Source organism: Mustela nivalis, assembly GCF_964662115.1.
Source record: "Mustela nivalis genome assembly, chromosome: 19".
NCBI lineage: Eukaryota > Metazoa > Chordata > Mammalia > Carnivora > Mustelidae > Mustela > Mustela nivalis.
The window spans coordinates 26,903,820-26,923,340 of NC_139038.1; the positions used below are offsets into that span (position 1 = coordinate 26,903,820).

The 19,521-nt window shown below is 44.8% G+C and overlaps 1 long non-coding RNA gene across 1 annotated transcript in view; it reads right to left on the bottom strand.

The window, feature by feature from the left end:
- The window catches only part of LOC309855068, a 226,200-nt gene that overhangs the window by 167,082 nt on the left and 39,597 nt on the right, over window positions 1-19,521 (bottom strand). Inside the window, exon 2 of the long non-coding RNA XR_014306597.1 lies at window positions 13,783-13,885. This is a non-coding gene — a long non-coding RNA (uncharacterized lncRNA). The remainder of the gene's footprint in view (window positions 1-13,782; window positions 13,886-19,521) is intronic.

A 19,521-nucleotide genomic window follows, 5' to 3' on the forward strand; every position in this document is an offset into this window, starting at 1 on the left:
TCTCGCTGTTGGCCAGAGCTGCTGCCATATGGGCTCTCCATTAGACAATCCAAGATATGGCAACTGGCTTCGGAGTTGAGCAAGGGAGAGAGAACATACAATCCGGATGGAAGGAACCTAACCTTTTTGCAACCTGATCCTGGAAGTGCTGTCCCATTCCTTTTCCTGTGATCTGTTTATCGGAAGCCAGCTCACGCTCTGGGGGAGGACATTACCCATGAACGTGAGTACTGGGAGTTGGGGACCCCTTGGTAGCCATTTCAGAGGCTGCTCCCTGCAACGCCTAAAGGACCCCCATCAGATAACCTATCAGAAGCAATGCGTGTGATATGGTCAGCCAGACCTAGGTTCAGATCTTGGGTCTGTCACTTACTATTACCACCACTACTAAAGGCAACCATGAGGATGTCATGAATGCAGCCCTTCTTACTGACTAGACACTCTACAGATCTTCACGAACGTCATTTATTTTATCCTAAACATGCCTTTGAGAAAGTGCTTTTATGACACCCATTGCACAGATGAGGAAACTGAGCCGTAGGAGAGCCCAGCCTTGCCCAAGCCCTCCCAGTAAGAAAAGCAGGCAGATTTCGGCCTCTGTGCTTCAGCACCGTGAAAATCCCTCTAACCTCCCCCATGACAGGCTCTGACTAACACTGGCCAGCAAGGGCTAGCAGAGAGGAACAAATAAACTAATTAAAGAATGTCCCGTGGGCAGAGATGTATAAAGGAGATGTATTTTGTTTAACAAATACCCACTGAGCACTTCCCCTGTGCGGAGCACTGTGCAGATTCGGGGTTCACTTATGCAGTTTGCTCAGGACTCGTGCCAACCCTGGGAAGTAGGTGGTGTACGTGCTCACTCTGGCTGATCAAAACTAGACTGTTTGGAGAGCTTTACAAGTTGGGGGACTCATTGAGCCCTCAGAATGACTCTAGCAGATGCCAGGGGCCCTCACTTGGATCACTGAAGACACACAGGCCGATTCCCAGTCTCTGGCACCTGCTTCTTGGCCAGGGCTTTCTGGGGCTGCCAAAGCTTGCTTCCCCCTCCCGCCTGGCCCGCACTGCTGCTCCTCCCCTGGGAACATCCTTCAACAGTGACTAATACCCCGGCACACTCATCCTTCCAGAGGGGTCACTTGGAGCCGAGTGCTAAGCGATGTCAACCCAAGTCACTGAGAGTGATTTCTGTGAAGCCTCAGTGGCCACTGGCTGAATAATACGCCCTTTCTGGCTGCCTTCCCTTCCCTGGCCCACTTCCCCACTCCCCTACCTAGCTTCTCTGATCCTTTGAGATAAATTACTTATACTCAAATCTTTGTCTCGGTGTCTGCTTCTGAGGAACTCGAAGTAACACAATGCTATTATTAACCTCATGTGCAGAAGAGAAAACTGAGGCACGGAGAGTTTACGTCTCTTGCCCAAGGCCATGCAGCTCACACAGCTGGGAAGTGGTGGAGGCAGGATTCAAACCTGGGCAGTCTGACTCTTAACATTACACATCCTGATGTTTTTCCTTCTAACTAAGCTGGGTAAACAGAGTAAGAATAGCTGCCTTCTAGCGCCAAGGAGAGCCCTACCCCAAAGCACTGTGTAACCAGCGGCCAAGCAGACACACGTGCTTTCATGTACGACTACAAAGACCAGCTCCGGTCTTCAGCAAACATGTCAGCTCCCCAACACAGCCGGCTGCGATCCCACTGAACGATGTGATTATGGAAGCCATGTTAATGGTGTTATCACGTAGCAAGGATTTCTGGTGTGCTTGTAAACCTAAAACCTAAAACCGTAATTGCCAAAGAGAACTCATCCCCTACAAATCAAGTCTCTGTATTGACAATTACATCCGGTGTTGCATGGAATTTAATGCCTAAATAATGAAGTCAAAGAACAAAGCTGGAGACTGAGCATTTGAATATACTTGATTGATTCATTTCTCGCTCCCGTTTAATAACCCACTTAGTCGGTGACGGTTAAGTGCAGCAGACTTAGAAAGAACATAACACACCAGAGAGAAAACATTTCACAGATTAATAACTGGATGTGGGTACAAGCTGGCGCTCCCCTAATAGCAGCACAAAAATAGGTTATCGTCAAAAATCTGGATTTAATGTTCCAAAATGGGGATTCGTGCTTTTCTTTTAGACGGCTCCATACTTATCACCACAGGCTAATGAAACATAAATCAGAAATCAGGAGCTAATAAATGCAATTCTGGGGGAGTATTTTTTTTTAATTTAATACCTTCGAAGATCGTGATCTTTGTTCAAGATCTTTAATGTTCAAATTACAATGTGTGAATATTAAGTATATTCGATTATGATTGAACTCTCCAAAAGGCTAATTTATGAACCCTACAGCCTGACACGCATGCACTATTTAAAGGAGGATGTGGCCACAGTTCATTTATACCAATTTCTCCAGTATAGAGACAAACACTCTTTAACTGCCTGGGCGAATAAAGTCATGCGCGTATATATCTGGCTGGTTTGCTTGATTTGTGCCAAGGGATGTACAATTAAATGATATTGACTCAGTGTTTAAAGCAATTTTGGCAGGAATTTTGCTTTAGGGAATGTTCTCTTAAGTTTCTTACTTGCTGTCTGGGTGAAGGAAAGAGGTGGTTTGCTCAAGGTAGGGTGCTTTCTCAGGTCAGACAGTGACAAAATGTCCTTCCTCTCCAGCCATAATTCTCTTCCTAAAATAATTTTATGATGTCTGTGGGAAAATACTTTTCCCCAATGAAGCCAGTTTTAATGTCAGCTGAACAACGTCCTCATCCCTTTAATTTGTTCTGAGATTTACTCCCTGCTTGTCTGGTTTATCAAGGGAGGGGCCAGCCCCTGGTTGTGAGGAGAACTGCCTCATGTCATGCCCAGAAGGATGTATTACTAAAGCAGCGGGAACAGGAGGAAGGAGAGTGAAAGTGTTTCCTCTGTGCTAGGAAACACTCTGTCCCAAGACAACTGGGTCCATTCATTCTCCTTTTGACACAGCATAATTTTTTTTTTAATTTCTTGCCAAAGATTATACAGGATACCAATTTAGTAAAACTGAAACATGAAGTCAGAACTCAGAAGTTAGGGTAAGACTGGGTAAAATATAATGCAGAGACTGACACCTCATGATCCTAACCATTTGATTGAGACCATTTGATTCTGAGCCCCCTGGCGGTCAAGGTATAGAAGGAAACTCATCCCTTAAATAATTCCCCAGGGGAGGCAGACATTTTCCTGGCCCTTGAGCAAATACTGCCACTGACCTGCATTGTCTGGAAGAACTGACAACCCTGCTCCCACGCCCTGCCTTCCATACGCACACGCCTCCTAGGGGCAGGCTCCACTTACTGAGCACACAGTATCTTTATGCAATTTAGCAATAACCTTTCCCCTCTCTGGGCGGGAGCGGGGGTGCAGGCAAGCTGACTGGGCCTAATGCAGGGAAGAAGGCACCCCTTCCTCCAACAAGACAGAGCCAAAGAAAGGAAAACAGCTTGGCCAACACATGCTGGCTTGATAATCAGCTTCCATGCACTCCTTTGGCTGGATGGTGCACAAGGACCTGGACTTAATTCTGAACATTTTGGATTCCCTGAAGCAGTACCGCAGTCTTTGGTGAAAGCCAAGGACAGTGTCTGTGGGAAATTTAAGGGAAAACAATTCTACTGAGGCCAAGATAATGAGGTCCTCAAATCCCCAATGGTCTATTTCAAAACTATCCTGGAGGGTTATCGCACTGACCGCATCTTCCAAAGTACTACTTCTCTCTGTATGTTCAGAGTATTTCAGAATAGATCAGAGAAATTAAACCATTCCGCTACCTCACGGTGCTCGAGGAGCTCTGAGGAAGGCAATACCAGCCCCGGAGTGGACCTTCTAGGATGGGGGAGAGATTCCTTTCCCAGGTGAGAAGGGCAGAATGGACAGAAGGCAGAGATAACCACAAAAATCACCATCTTCTCTCTTTTATTTCAATAAGCCCGCTTTTCCTTCCTTAATTTCATTTGTCTTGGGGGACTTGATTTAGGGAGCCATCCAGGTGGGTTTCAAGTACAGAAACAGGCTGTCAATAAGGAAGGCAGCCCAGAAACCATTCAGTTGTAGGGAGCGACAGATAACACGAGTGCTAGTAGCCTAAAGAGTGCCAGAGTTAAGTCGCTTTAGCAGGGAGAAGAAAAAAGAAGGGAGCAACAGAGCAGGGGGAGTGGACCAAGGCTCTGAGACTTGCCACTACGAAGCAATCCTCTGTAACCCTCTGACAGCGAACCAAAGACAACAAGTTGGTACATTTTCCACCAACATCATGCCACTCGGTGAGAAGGTTCCTTGTTGTTGCAAGTAACCTCAAAAGAGACACACACACAGTCTCTCTCTCTCTCTCTCTCTCTCTAACCATTAGGAACACTCTAATCATGAGGGGAGGGGTCTCTGTTGGAAATAATTTATGCTGGCCATCCAGAAAGCAGTATGCAAATTTTGACTGTTCTGACTGGACAGAACCTGGCAGGACGCCAACCAATGCTCACGCAACAGGGTTTAACCCTTTCATCTTTGTTTCTATGGTCAGTCTGGGAGCAAGACTGCCCCCTCCCCCAGACTCAACTCACTAAGCTTACAGGAGAGGTTTCATCATTGAGGAGCTGGTGCCTGAGCTACAGAAATCCTCCGCTCCCCCTGTTCCTGGTTTTGTTCATGACCTCTCCTATTATGGTCAACATCTGGAATGAACAACTAATAATTGCAGCAATGCCTTGAGGGGGTTTCACCTATTTACATATAAATGGTTCTGACCAGAGCTGGCCACCAGCAACGGTTAATTTAATTTACTATCCCTTGGCAAAAGAATAGTCATTGGTTTTTCGGCACTTTTAACCTTGGTAGACCCTTGGGAAATAAAAATTAGATTGAGAGAAAATTACCAGTGGTGGAGAACAGTATAAAAGTGACAGTAACATATATAAACCTCCGGCAGGAGTGAAATAAAGTGGCATATTATTGTTCGCTGTCTTCCGAAGTTCAATATTTCTTGCGTGATTTACACTTCCGCCATTGTCTCGCCCCCTGGAGTAATTCTGGCCACTCCGGGCAGCCTCTCCCAAGATGCATATCCTTGTTACTGTCAGGGAAGGGACGGATTACCTGGCTAAGTAGGGAGAGATGTTTGGACAAACAGCCATGAGAAAACAGGGCTCAACAAATAAGACTTTAAAGAGGTGCCTGGAACGAAGCAGGTGAGTGGGATGGCTAAGGCTGAAATTCCAGCTTTCTCCACAGAATTCTGTGACCATGCTCCATGTGGAGCTCAGCTCTGACTGGAGGTTCTGAGCAGCCAGTGTTGCCCTCTCAGCTTCATTGCTCCCCGCAGTATGCCTCCCACTCCATGAAATCCCCTCAATTCTCACACTCTCTCACACGCACGTGCACGTGCGCACACACACCCATACCTATACGACAGTTGTTTCTCTTCCCTGAAACTTTGCTCCTCTGCCTGGTCCACTCTTCTTCCCCTTCTCTATTGTGCCCGTCTAGCTCCTAATTGCCTTTCAAAACTCAGCCCACATATCACCTCCTCTAGGAAGATTTCCCCGATTACCTCCAGGCCAGGTGATAATCCTTTTCAGAATTATCCTTCTGAACTTGCCACTTCCATTATTTGCATTCATCTCCTTATGCCCTTCTGTCCCACCTCCAGAGCACAGAATGAGACCTCTATGACCTCCAAAAGAACTGAAAATTTAAGTCCAGACAGAGAGGTCAGGATTCAACACAGGAGACAGAGGCAGAGGTTAGAAAACTTCTGACATCTCTAAGTGGACAGATTTTCTGGTGTAGGCTTTTCCTTCATTGCACATACCACAATTTTGTCCTTAACTTATTTTACCTGGTTGATTAATACACACACACACACACACACACACACCCATACACACACTAAAGGCTGTAAAGGCAGGGGACATGTCCATCTTTCTTTCCCACATTTTCAGTATCTACCTCAGTCCCCAGCACATAGATGGTGCCCTATAAACATGTGTATAATTAATTGGCTAATTAATTAATGAGAAGATATGAAACAGATCAGGGAGAGAAAAAGCAGAAATAAGGTCATCTAGGGGCCTGAATTCCAAGGTTCATGTGCAAATGTCCATGTGGCACAAGAAGAAACAAGCAAAGAGATGTATGGAGATGATGGACAGAGATGTAGAGAGATAATGATATTAGCTCCAATTCCAATGAAACTGCACCCAAGCCAGAGAGGGTCTGATTCTGGGACTTATGTTTAAACAAATATAGAAACCACCAGATTTTCTTTTCCCTGAGAGGACACCAAGCCCATAACTTATTGACTATAAACAGACTCAAATGACGAAGCTCCTGGCATCCACAAACACCGTCATTTTACACGTAATGAGGTAGAGCAGGATTTGATTCCCTCACTCACTGAATTGATAACTTCTCATGAAGAGAGCACGGAATTTGTTTAGGAAACACTCTGATTAACAGTTTGGAGTAGAGCGTAAGACTTCAAAAGTTATGCACAAGTCACAACAGAGGACACCGAAGTGCCTTGTTTAAACAATGATCACAGTGACCCTGGGGTTGTTTTGTTTCCCCAAGCATTGTTGTGAGTTGAATTTGCAAGTCTGGGGCAGAGAAGAATTGCTCTGATAATAGAAAAGAAGGGAGGGATCCAGGGCACTGCAGTGGGCATCAGGAAAGATAGACACATGGGTGATGAAACTCTAAGAGACTGGGGAATTTCTCACTCTGCTTGCTGTGGGCAACATGATTTAGACACTCACTCCCTGTCTCCCCACAACATCTTCAGTAAATTCTGTTTGGCTTCTTAATGCTCTCACGTGAGGTGATTTTTATTTGGGAGATGAGAAGGAGGATTCAAGGAGTAGTATAAGTTGGTAGCTGACATCTGGTTGTTAAAAAGACGAGGAAAATGATTCTTTTTTTTTTTAAGATTTTATTTATTTATTTGACAGACAGAGATCACAAGTAGGCAAGAGAGGCAGGCAGGGAGAGAAAGGAGGAAGCAGGCTTTCTGCAGAGCTGAGAGCCCGATGTGGGGCTCGATCCCAGGACCCCGGGATCATGACCTGAGCTGAAGACAGAGGCTTTAACCCACTGAGCCACCCAGGCGCCCCGGGGAAAATGATTCTTAGCCAAGCTAGTGGACTTACCAAAGAACCCTCTGCTAGGCAAAGACTGAACCACTCAGACCCACCAGCTTCATCTATCCCTGTCCTGTATGCTAAAGATTTCAACTTGCCTTTTAGCAGGGTACTGTAGGCAACAGAAAAGGAAGGGTGAGTTCACTCTGGAGAGTTAGCATCAACATTTATTGACACCTAATACACATCCAACCATCTACGTGCATTCTCACTTATGCTTCACAACATCTCTATGGAGTAGTCAGTGTTACTTCTATTTTACAGAGGAAGAACGAAGAACTTCGGAACTATGGAGGTAAACTGTTACAAGTCAGGGAGCCAGTAAGTATTACAGCCAGTATCTGAATTCCCATCTGACTTTCCACCATGTTACACCACTTCCTTATTTTTTTTTATTAAATTTATTTATTTTTTTAATACACCTATAATGTATATTTATCCCCAGGGGTACAGGTCTGTGAATCGCCAGGTTTACACATTTCACAGCACTCATCATAGCACATACCCTCCCCAGTGTCCATATCCCCACCACCCTCTCCCATCCCCCCTCCCCCCAGCAACCCTCAGTCTGTTTTCTGAGATTGAGTCTTTTATGGTTTGTCTCCCTCCCAATCCCACCTTCTTTCATTTTTTTCTTTTCCTACCGCCCAAACCCCCCCACACTGCATCTCCACTTCTTCATATCAGGGAGATGATAGTTGTCTTTCTCCAATTGACTTATTTCGCTAAACATAATACCCTCTAGTTCCATCCACGTAGTTGCAAATGGCAAGATTTCATTTCTTTTGATGGCCACATAGTATTCCATTGTGTATATATACCACATCTTCTTTATCCATTCATCTGGTTCTTTCCATAATTTGGCTATTATGGACATTGCTGCTATAAACATTCAGGTGCATGTGCCCCCTTTGGAGCACCACGTTTGTATCTTTAGGATATATACCCAGTAGTGCAGTCGCTGGGTCATAGGGTAGCTCTGTTTTCAGTTTTTTGAGGAACCTCCACACGGTTTTCCAGAGTGGTTGCACCAGCTTGTATTCCCACCAACAGTGTAGGAGGGTTCCCCTCTCTCCACATCCTCACCAGCATCTGTCATTTCTTGACTTGTTAATTTTAGCCATTCTGAATGGTGTGAGGTGGTATCTCATTGTGGTTTTGATTTGTATTTCCCTGATGCCGAGTGATTACACCACCTCCTTATAAAAGCTATATGATGACTAAGAAAGGAGAAAGGACAGAGTTGGGAGATGAGGCCACCAATTCAGGTGGAACTTTCTGGAAGAAACTATTGCCACAGAGGACTTAACACTACAGGGACCCAAATGAGGTGTGCTGGTAAGGTAGATAATCATAAGCCTGGAAACTGTGGGGCTTACATTTGCCATGATCACCAAGGGGAGTCGGACAGCATGGTGCCGGAAATGCAGGCATTGGAATCCGGCAACTCCTCATTTGAATCATGACTCTGATTTATTTTCTAAAACGGTTCAACTCCAAATTTCCCTTTAGAAATAATAATCATAAACATAAATTTAATGATTAGTCAAAAAGAAGAACAGCCCTTCTGAATTAGGGAACAACTGTCGCCAGAGAATAATAACCCTAAATCTCCTTTGCTGGATTCATGGCAGCCTCCAGTTCACAGAGCGTGAGAGCGCAACCTTGTAATTTCCTTAATTTCTAAAAAGGAACTGAAATTTCTGCTGTCATTGGGATGAATCTTAATTCTATGGAAGATACAATACTGAGAGTGGTGACTGTTTTGTCACCTTGGGCAAATTATTTCACCTCTTTGAGACACGGCTCTGTCATCTGTAAAAGGGGGATAACCATGCACCGAAGTTCATTTTGAAGGTGCTGTGAGATAAGGCATGGAAAGAGCTCAGCACAGTGCCCGGCACAGAGCAAGCACTCACTGAAAGGGAGTGAGGGGAGTAGCGGTGTCCATGGTAACAACAATGATGGAAACGATGCAAAGATGAGACCCCAATGAGACAATGATTTGTTGCCTTTGATGTAGATGTGAGTGATGATGATGATGATAATTTGGTGATCAAGGTGATGGTGATCATGGTGACAAAGACAACAGTGCCATGATAAGATCCTGATAAGCAGAGGTCATGATGTTAACGTGTTTGTTAATGGTGATGATGTTGGTGAGGATGAACATGATGAAGGAAGAAAAAATGAAAAGGAAAAAAGCAGCAAACTAGAGGAAAGAAAGAATTTAAAAAAAAGAAAGCCTAGGATCTCTGTGATGAAGCAACTGTAACTCGTGAGTGACTGGGTCCCACACACCCAAAACTAAGGTGCTCTGTCCCTTCAACCAGAACAGATGGGCTCTTCCCTATCTACACACCCATGGACATTGCCTCTGGGATCCTTCTAACTCCAAAGATCAACCAGCCCACTCCTCCCCCAAGGGGAGGATTTTTAAAAATTATTTTTTGATTTATTATTATTTTGATCTCTGAAGAGAGTAATGCAGCCATGTCCTTTCTGTGAGGTGAAGCCAAAGCCGTGAAGACTAAAAATATACAGGGGCAATCCTCGAGAGCCTGGTTTCCAAGTGGACCGAGACCATGCCTGGCAGGACCTGGCCAAATCACTTGCTCAGTGTCATCATTCATGAAAAGGAGCTGAAGCCTTTACAAGTGTTCTAAGAATATCAAGCAGATGAACGGGATCATATAAGCAAATGTGCTCCGTGTTCTCTCGAGTAGCAACTATGAATATCTCAATTTTTAGAGAACTATAAAGTACAGAATTATTCTAATGGTTGAAAGCATGACTTTTAACAAGTTAATTAATCTCTTTGAATCTCTAAATGATGAAATAATAAGTTTATATAGCAGTACCTGTCTTATAAGATAATAACAAGCCTTAAAGGAGGTGATCTATATAGAGCCCAACATCGTGTCCTTCTTGTGGCAGGCTCCGGGAACAGTAGCTGATATTATTACTAGTGTTGGAGACAATAAAACAAATAAACCCAAAATACAGATGTGATGATGTGACTCTCTGGCTTAAAACTTTTGGTGGTTTAGGGGCGTCTGGGTGGCTCAGTGGGTTAAAGCCTCTGCCTTCAGCTCAGGTCATGATCTCAGGGTCCTGGGATCGAGCCCCACATCAGGCTCTCTGCTCAGCGGGGAGCCTGCTTCCCTCTCTCTCTCTTTCTGCCTGCCTCTCTGCCTGATTGTGATCTCTGTCTGTCAAATAAATAAATAAAATCTTTAAAAAAAAAAAAAACTTTAAGTGGTTTCCCCACAGTTCTAAGGACAGGAAAAGCCCTTCACAACTTGAAGTCCTACCCAACTCCCTACGCAACTAACCCTTCCCAAACTGCTTGTATGCCTCCTGGGCTTCAAACTCTGTGTGCTCGCACACTCCCATCATGCCGCGGGCCCTGCTAAAACACTCAGCCCCCAGGCTCGAGGAGGCTGCCTCCCTCTGTGGCTCAGAGCCCTTTGAATCTCCCACGTTACAGCATGGTTGGGTAGTTTCTCGGTGATTTATCTGTTTCCACAACTACTTGGGATTGAGATGGTATACTGACCGTTAATCTTCGCCATCTATCATAGCACCGGGCACAGAGCAGAGCCCAGTAAATGCTTGCTGAATGAAGGAATGAGTACTGTGATTGATGTTTGCATGGGGCGCCGAGGAGGAGCACGGAAGGGGTCAGAGGAAGTCTGATGGAGGGTGATACCTGAGCAGGATCTTCATGGACAGGCAAGATTTATCCAGGCAGATAAAAAGAGTAAGAGCATTCCAGAAAGAGAAGAGAGCATGGACAAAGTATAAAAGCATCACACAGCAATGTGTACTGGGGAAACTTCCTATAATTGCACAGGACTGAAATATAGGATTCCAGAGTACAGGAGTGTAAGATGACGCTGGGTGGGCGTTGGGGAGGCATCAGTAAACTTAGCCTTTATGCAGTAAACACTGGCAGCCATTGAAGAATGTAAAGCGGAGGCTGACTCGATCAGATTGTGGCATGGGATTGAAGCCTGGGATCTAGTATCTGATCTGTTCCCATTCTTCCCACCCTCCCATCCGGTTCTCCTTTCCCATGTCTTCTTGAATATATTCTTTCCTTTCCTACAGTTTCCATTTATGCTTTTGTTGACCCAAGGGGTCAGAGGATCATGAATGAAGCTAGGTCATCCTAACAGCAACAACTGGGATTCAGGGGATAAAATTCCATTCTGACACAGCTGAAAACTCTAATGGGCACTTCTCAATGTGAGGGCTCTGAAAATGAGGCAGATGGTCCAAAAATGAGGCAGGGATTGTATTTTCATGTTGACATAAAGGAACATGCTTATTTCTTGCTTAAAATAATTATCTACCTGAGCATGCCTGGGACAATACACTAAGCCTTTCCAATGATCAAAGCGCTTCTTTTTAAATCATAAATACAATTCTTCTCATCTCTCCTCTCTCAGTGCAGAATGCACACAATATCCACTGAAGAGCATGGCTCGTGAGGTCATTCTAAGATGATGGTTATCAAACTCAAAGTCTCAGCCTTCCCTGAGGATTAAGGTTAGCGTTAAGGTTTAAGTCTAGAGTTGGGGTTTAGGGTCAAGGTTTATATTAAGGTCAAGATGGCCTTTAAGGAAAATATTTTAGAATGATTATGATCTGAGCCACTTAGAAGGTCCAAAGAACGAGACCCAAGACTCTAGAGGTTAGGTAGAAACCATGATATGAAGCGAAGAATGAAAGGGTGGCCGAGGAGCTAATAATTAATGGAGCAGGGAGACATTTTTGAGAATTTTGAGAATGAGGATTAATACCCTTCTTCAAGAGCAGGTGTCAGCAAAGATTTTCTGTGAAGGACCACAGGGCAATTATTAACCACTATGCAGGCTACCTCCAGTTTCTCTCATAGATACTTAGTTCTGTGGCTCCAGAGTAAAAGCATTCATGGGCCATGCATGTATGAACAATGGGTAATATGAATACAGGTATGGCTGTGTGTCAGTAAAATTCTGTTTAGGAAAATAGACAGCAAGTAAAATTTGGCCCTTGTCCTAGGGTCTTTAAGAGCATGTTTGGTGATAGACTATAAAAGGACAGTCTTCTGAGAATTGAACCAATGTAGAGAGATGCAGAATGGAGATACTGGAAAGGAAGATCAAGGCTGCAGTATTATTAGAAATCCTAGATCCAGCCACACCTGCAACTAAATCCCCCTGATATCTTCATTTACAGGTTCGCCCTCCTCATCCATGGTTTTGCTTTCCATGTCCGGTTACCCATGGTCAGCCGTGGACCAAGAACAGATGATCCTCCTTCTGACAACAGCCTCAACACTATGTCAAAGAGCTGTATCATTGACCTCACTTCATCTCAGCATGTAGGCATTTCAACACATTGCATCATAACAACCAGGGTGGGTACAGGACACTAAGATATTTTGAGAGATCCAGTCATAAACCTTTTTTTTACAATATATTGTTATAATTATTCTATTTTGTTATTAATAGTCATTGTAGTAATCTCTTATTATGCCCAATTTATAGATTAAACTTGATCATAGGCATAAGCATAGGAAAAAATCACAGTATATGAGGGCTCCGACTGCTGCTGAGGATCTTAGAACATACTCCCTGAAGATAAGGAACACTGCTGCGTATGAAATAACAAATTATCTTTTTTGTTTATGCAGTGTGAGGTAGGTTTCTATCCATTGTTTCTAACCAGAAAAGTCCTGATTGGCACAAAGAATGTCAGAAAAAAAAAATCTTCTGACTCCCAATCCAATGTTCTTTCTTTTCAGGCAGAAATGAATGCCCTAGTTGAGATATCTTTTGTCCTCACCAAGGCCAATATTGCATATGGGGGCTAGATTTTACTCCAAGAAACTCCTATTTCCTGGAGTATCATTAAAGGAAAGGAGGTGCCTAAGAAATGCTGCCCATGGATGTGGAACGTTGACAGAACAGCTCTGGAGGGCCAGATGGATTCCAGACAGCTGTGACTTGATGGAGACGCTCCACTTGGCGGGGCCATGGAGAGCCCAGCGTGAACAGCATCAATTAGCAACCTCTTTTGAGAGAGGATGATTATAGCACACCACTGCAATCAAGCTTCATGCAGCCACTACAAATAATAGTTATGAAGTCTCCGTAGCAACGTGCAGACATGTTTGATAGGAGTTTAGAAAGAGAAGAGCAGAATACACCACAATTCTCATTCATAGCTGAAGAAATTATGAATTGGTACAAACGCCCCAGAAAGCAATTTTGCCGCATGTATCAGAAACCTTTAAAATAAAAAATTTTAAAAAAGCCTTCATGACTTTTGATTCAAAGAATCTACCCCAAAAAAACAGTCGGCAACATAAGCATGGATTTCCACGTAAGGATGTTCATCACAGCATTATTTACACTGGGGATAAAACAAAACAGTGCCCAAAGGCCAAACGTAGGAAATTGATGAGATACACAACGGTGTAGCAACATAGGGGGAAACATGATGATTGTGATCAAAATGACGGTTAAGAAGCATCTCTAAGGCCATGGGAAAATATTTACACAATAACCAGTACACATGCCATGGTACCAGTTTTCCTTTTCACTTACCCAGATATGGTGAAGTGTTTGAAGTGGTGGACTCAGGGCTCCTCTCATGGGTTTATCTGCATGGGGATGCTTTTCTGGGGCTTAGGAGTAAGAAGGAGGACTCCTAGAGAGAGAAGAAACCAAGGGCAATTAAAAGGATGTAACGAGGGGTGCCTGGGTGGCTAACAGTTATGTGTCTGCCTTCAGCTCAGGTCTGACCTCAGGGTCCTGGGATGGAGCCCAGCCCTGCTAACTGGGGAGCCTGCTTCTCCCTCTGCCCCTCCCACCGGCCTGTGCTTGCACTCTCTCGCTCTCTCCCCTCCCCCCAGGTGACATACCATGCCTCTCTGATAGATGTTCTCAAAGCACTTTATGTTTCACCTTCAAAGCACACCGTAGATGCTGTGAGCATGTATTCAATGATGTGCTGTTCTCACTCACCAGTCCCATCTGGTTGAATATGGTAGCCACGGTAAAGAGCATGTGGCTATTTAAAGTTAAGCGTAAACTAATTCAAATAAAACAAAAACAAACGTTGATTTCACAGTCACACCAGCCATGTTTCAAGCAGATGACACAGATAGGAAACACTTCCATCAGCACAGTCTTACTGGACAGTGCTGTCCTAGCCATGATTCCAGGTCTTGCTCACATGCCATCCCTAGTTCCTAGAATCTGGCACATTATAGGCGTTTCATAAACATTTCCTGAGTAAATACAGTAAGGAGAATGTTTTCATTAAAAGTAGGACCTCGGGGGGAGCCTGGGTGGCTCAGTGGGTTAAAGCCTCTGCCTTTGGCTCAGGTCATGACTCAGGGTCCTGGGATCGAGCCTCACATTAGGCTCTCTGCTCAGCAGGGAGCCTGCTTCTCTCTCTCTCTCTCTCTCTCTCTCTCTCTCTCTCTCTGCCTGCCTCTCTGCCTACTTGTGATCTCTGTCAAATAAATAAAATCTTTAAAAAAAAAAATTAGGACCTTGGGGAGCCTGGGTGGCTTAGTCTGTCGAGTATCTGACTTTTGGTTTCAATTCAGGTCATGAGGTCAGGGTCGGGGGATCGAGCCTCACATCGTGCTGCATGCTCAGTGTGGAGCCGGCCTGAGAGTCTCTCCTTCTCCCTCTGCCCTGCCCCCAAATCATGTGTTCGCGGACTCCTGCTCTCTCTCCCAAATAAATGAATAAATCCGTATTTTAAAAAGTAGGACCCAACATAGCAAGAGAAATAAAACCATACCTCCCCCTTAGATCTGTCCCATTTTCCAACAAAAACTAGTTATGAACACATTTCTTTGGTAAGCAATAAACAGAATAAAAATGATAAAAGAGCTCTGAACTCAAACTTGGTGTCCAGGTACATGGCATCAGTCCTAGCGGCAGAGAGGTCTGGATGACACAATGCCGTCCACTCAGGACTAAATCTGAACTGGAAGCTGGGTATCTCCATCACTGGGGCCAGGCTGGGGGGATGAGAGAGCCAAGGCCCTGGCCATGGCTGGTCCATGCTCTCTTCACCAGTGATAGGTTTTTCCCAACAGCTAAATGGGAAAATAAAAGTTAAAATCTCAATCATATACAGGGACCTGAGGGTGGTGAGCTCCAGAGCTCTAGAAGACCCAGGCTATTCAAGCCCTGTAGGCTCCTCACTCACACACACATACACCAGCGAACAGCTTAAGAATGTCAATGTGGAGAGGCAAGAAACTACTCTCATACACCTCCTTCCCTACTGGAGGTGCTCAGATAAATGCTGAATTAACAGCTAACTCTCAGTCTTGGAGGGCTGGTACCTCGTAAGTAGCATTCACACATTCATTTAACAAATGTTGGGGACACCTGGGTGGCTCAGTTGGTTGAGCAGCTGCCTTCGGCTCAGGTCATGATCCTGGCGTCCTGGGATCGAGTCCCACATCGGGCTCCTTGCTCAGCAGGGAGCCTGCTTCTCCCTCTGCCTCTTCCTGCCATTCTGTCTGCCTGTGCTTGCTCTCTCCCCTTCTCTCTCTCTGATAAATAAATAAAATCTTTAAAAAAAAACAAACAAACAAACAAATGTTGACAGAGGGACAGGCAATTTTTTGGCACCAGAGATATACCAGTGAACGAAAGAGAAACATGTCTGCCTTTGTGAAGCTTATTACCTGCCAGGCAAGGGTTTCCTATTAGAATCATCTTGGGAGTTTGGAGGACTCCCACTGCTTAGGACGGACACACACACACACACACACACACACACACACACTTAGGACAGACACACACATACACACACACACACACGTTGATTGAAGTGGTCCAAGATAAGAATAGGAACAGATTAGTTTCCCAAGTGGGTCCAGTGAGCTGTCACCCAGGGAAACTGTGGTCCCAAGACCACCAACACCAGGAACTCCTGGGCACTTGTTAAAATGCAAGTTCTCAGGCCTCTCCCCAGATGTACGTTGTCAAACACTCTGGGAGTAGGGCCCAGCAAGCCATGTTTTAACAATCTCTCCTGGTGACTCTGATGCCCACAAAAGTCGGCGAACCCTGCTCTAAACAACATTAACTGGGGAGGTAAGTTTTTAGAGGTAGAAGACTCACACTCTTCATCTTTTCCCAATCACGGCAGCAGCACAGGTCCATATGTGACTGACACACCAGTGGGTTTTCAGATGCTCCCACCAGTACTCAAGGCCCTGCTCTGCTAACTAAGCCTCCTCCTCTTCCCACCCAGGTCCCCAGTTAGCAACTCCTCCCCAACTGCCAACGAGCCTGGCACAGACACCTTCTGGCCACCGTCTCCATGATAAACTACAGGTGTGACTGGCTCCCACAGCCATTTGATGTCCTTATCTCCCACAGGGCTGCACAGTGCACACTCTCACACACAGAGACTTGCCTCAATGTGGCACACATACACACAGAGTCACCCCCTTTCCACACAACACACATAAACATATTCCTCCTCTATCACAAATATCACATACGCACAAGCACTCGGGGTCAAGCATACATTCACATCCTCTTATGCTGTACTATATATATATATACACACACCTGCTGAAATCATATTTTACCAGTAATTCTCCAATTTGTCTGCATAGTGGCCTCACCCACAAGCTTTAAAAATGCTGATGCCCAGGCCACAAGCCACACCAATGAAACCAGCATCTCTGGAGTTGGAACCCAGGTATCTGTGTTTTTCAAGCTACCCAAGTGGTTCCAGTGCACAGCCAAAGTTGGAAATCCTGTTCTATGCCATGACTAATAGAAGAATTTTGAGGGTCTCAGGTTTTTTCAGAGAAGAGACGAGATCCATGCTGAAAACTGGAATTGACAGACTTCCAGAGGTCTCACAGGAAGCCTGTGAATCACGATTTATCTGCACCAGGCATCTGGTGTTTATTTTCCCATTTGTTGTATACCCATGAGTCGAAGACCCCTGGGAACACATTTCCTCAAATGAGGTTGGCATTACTGGACCACTGCGATGAGGGGGATGGCCCACCATGGAGAAGATGCCATGAGGCATCTCAGTAAGAGATTATTAGTAGTATTAGCAGAAACTTGTTAGGGTTTGAGATGGTATTGTGTGAATTGAGAGAAGTGGCAAAGGAGCAAGGCTTCCCTCTGGACTGGACGTGTCAGGAAATGAAGATGACGATAATTCTATGACCGGGGATCCTAATGAATCTTATCTAGTGGACATGAGGAATAAAGTCATAACTGGTAAGGAAGAAGACATGACTCCCTAAGCCAGGGAATAAGGATGCCTAGATTTTATGGTTTCAACAGTGGTGTTGTTTTGTGCTCACACATGATTACAGAATGTCTTGTGTTTGTCTTGCTCCATGATAGCCACCGGGTGGCCCTGTCTAGTGTTGGTCATCTGTGCCCCTGCCGATGTCCACCCAGAGAGCACCAAGGACCAGCTGTGAGTGTGACGTCAGCACCTGACTGTCCAGGGCTGTTTTCCTCTTTCTCACCTCTCCTGCCTTCTCCATGTTGACTCTGTATTGTCTCTCTGCATTCTACATGTGTCTGCTTGTTCCTCTAGGAAATAACCCTCATGTTCTCTGTGTCCTCTATAATACATGGCACACACAATACACATAGCACATATGATACACGCTGGATGTGTAGACAAAGGAGCCTCCCCATTCTGAAAAGTATCCTGGTTTAGATTTGGAACCAGAAAATCCAACTTTGAATTCCTACTTTCTACTTGTGAAGGGTACAACCTTGTACACGGCTCAACTTCTCTGAGCTCTTCTCTGACTGAGGGTGACAGGCCCCATCTGCCCCACTAGGTTTCTGGTGGCAAGAGATGCAGCAACTCTGAGAGCTCAGGAAGGTGGCAGAGCAGAAGATTCTCAAGAAAAGCACACAGAGCAGGTAATTAGACAGGAGAGATGATTGGTTTGACCAATACCTTGGTCAGGGGTAGCAAAAGACCATTGGCTTAAGGGTCCTCTCAGGACTTAAAAGTGGGTACGGGAAGTTGAATTACCAGGTGGAATGCCAGTCACCTAGGTGATCCTCCGGCTCTTAAAAACTGGCTTCAACAGTAAGCAACTAGACACTGAAGTTGCTTAGAAGGCCATGCCGTAACACTTCCTGAGTGCTCAGTATGTGTTGGGCATTATGATGCAGAAGTGGGAAAAAAATATATACTTTCTTCCCAAAGATGCTCCTAGTCTACTGAGAAATGATGATGATATTGGGAAAAGAGAGACACAAGTAAAACGACTGCAATTCACCATAATAATAAGAAGAATAAGAAGCAGCAGCAGCAGTACTTAGAAGCTAGAGTATAGCATACAGCAGGGAGGAGTTAATCCCATCAGGGCCTGGGGAGGAGTGACACGGAGAGTTTAGGGAAAACCGGAGAGTTTAGGGAAAACCGTACAAAAGGGATAATGCATCGTCTGGGTTTTCCCAGGATAAGCAGGAACCTGCCAGGCAGATAGAGGAGGAAGTATCAGGAAGAAGTGACCAATTACCATCAGGAAAGGAGAACGTTACAGTAGGAAGGATAGAGAGGCAGAGGATACTGATTCGGATGGAGTATGAGGGAAGATTCCAGGGTGCAAATGATAGTCTATTTCTTGACCTCAGGGGTAGTTACTACGGAGGTTTATGTATAATATTAAAGTTATAGGTTTAAAAAAAAAAAAAGGAAGAAGTGACCAGTAGGAGATGCAAAGACAAACGAGTATAAGATACTTGGATGTGGGGGCGCCTGGGTGGCTCAGTGGTTTAAGCCGCTGCCTTCGGCTCAGGTCATGATCTCAGGGTCCTGGGATCGAGTCCCGCATCGCGCTCTCTGCTCAGCGAGGAGCCTGCTTCCCTCTCTTTCTCTCTGCCTGCCTCTCCATCTAATTGTGATTTCTCTCTGTCAAATAAATAAATAAAATCTTTAAAAAGAAAAAAAAAGATACTTGGATGTGTTCTGGGATCTTGAAACACATCCATGAATAAGTCTCAAGGGTCTCTAAGACCGCCACGCCAACTACCACATCCCCAGGCCATAACAAATTGTCCAGGGCATTGTACTTACTTACAAACGGAGGGAGCAATTAATGAACATTACAGCTGTTCCTATCAGAGAGTTCAACCACTGTGACAGAATTCTAAACATTTACAAATGTACGTGCATGGTGTAGGCTTGCTTTACAGGTAGAGTTACATCATATTGTCACGCTTCCAACAATCCCATGTGTATAAATGTTTGGAATTATCTATAAGGTTACCTGGTATCAACGCTCAAATCCAGGTTTTTGAACAAAG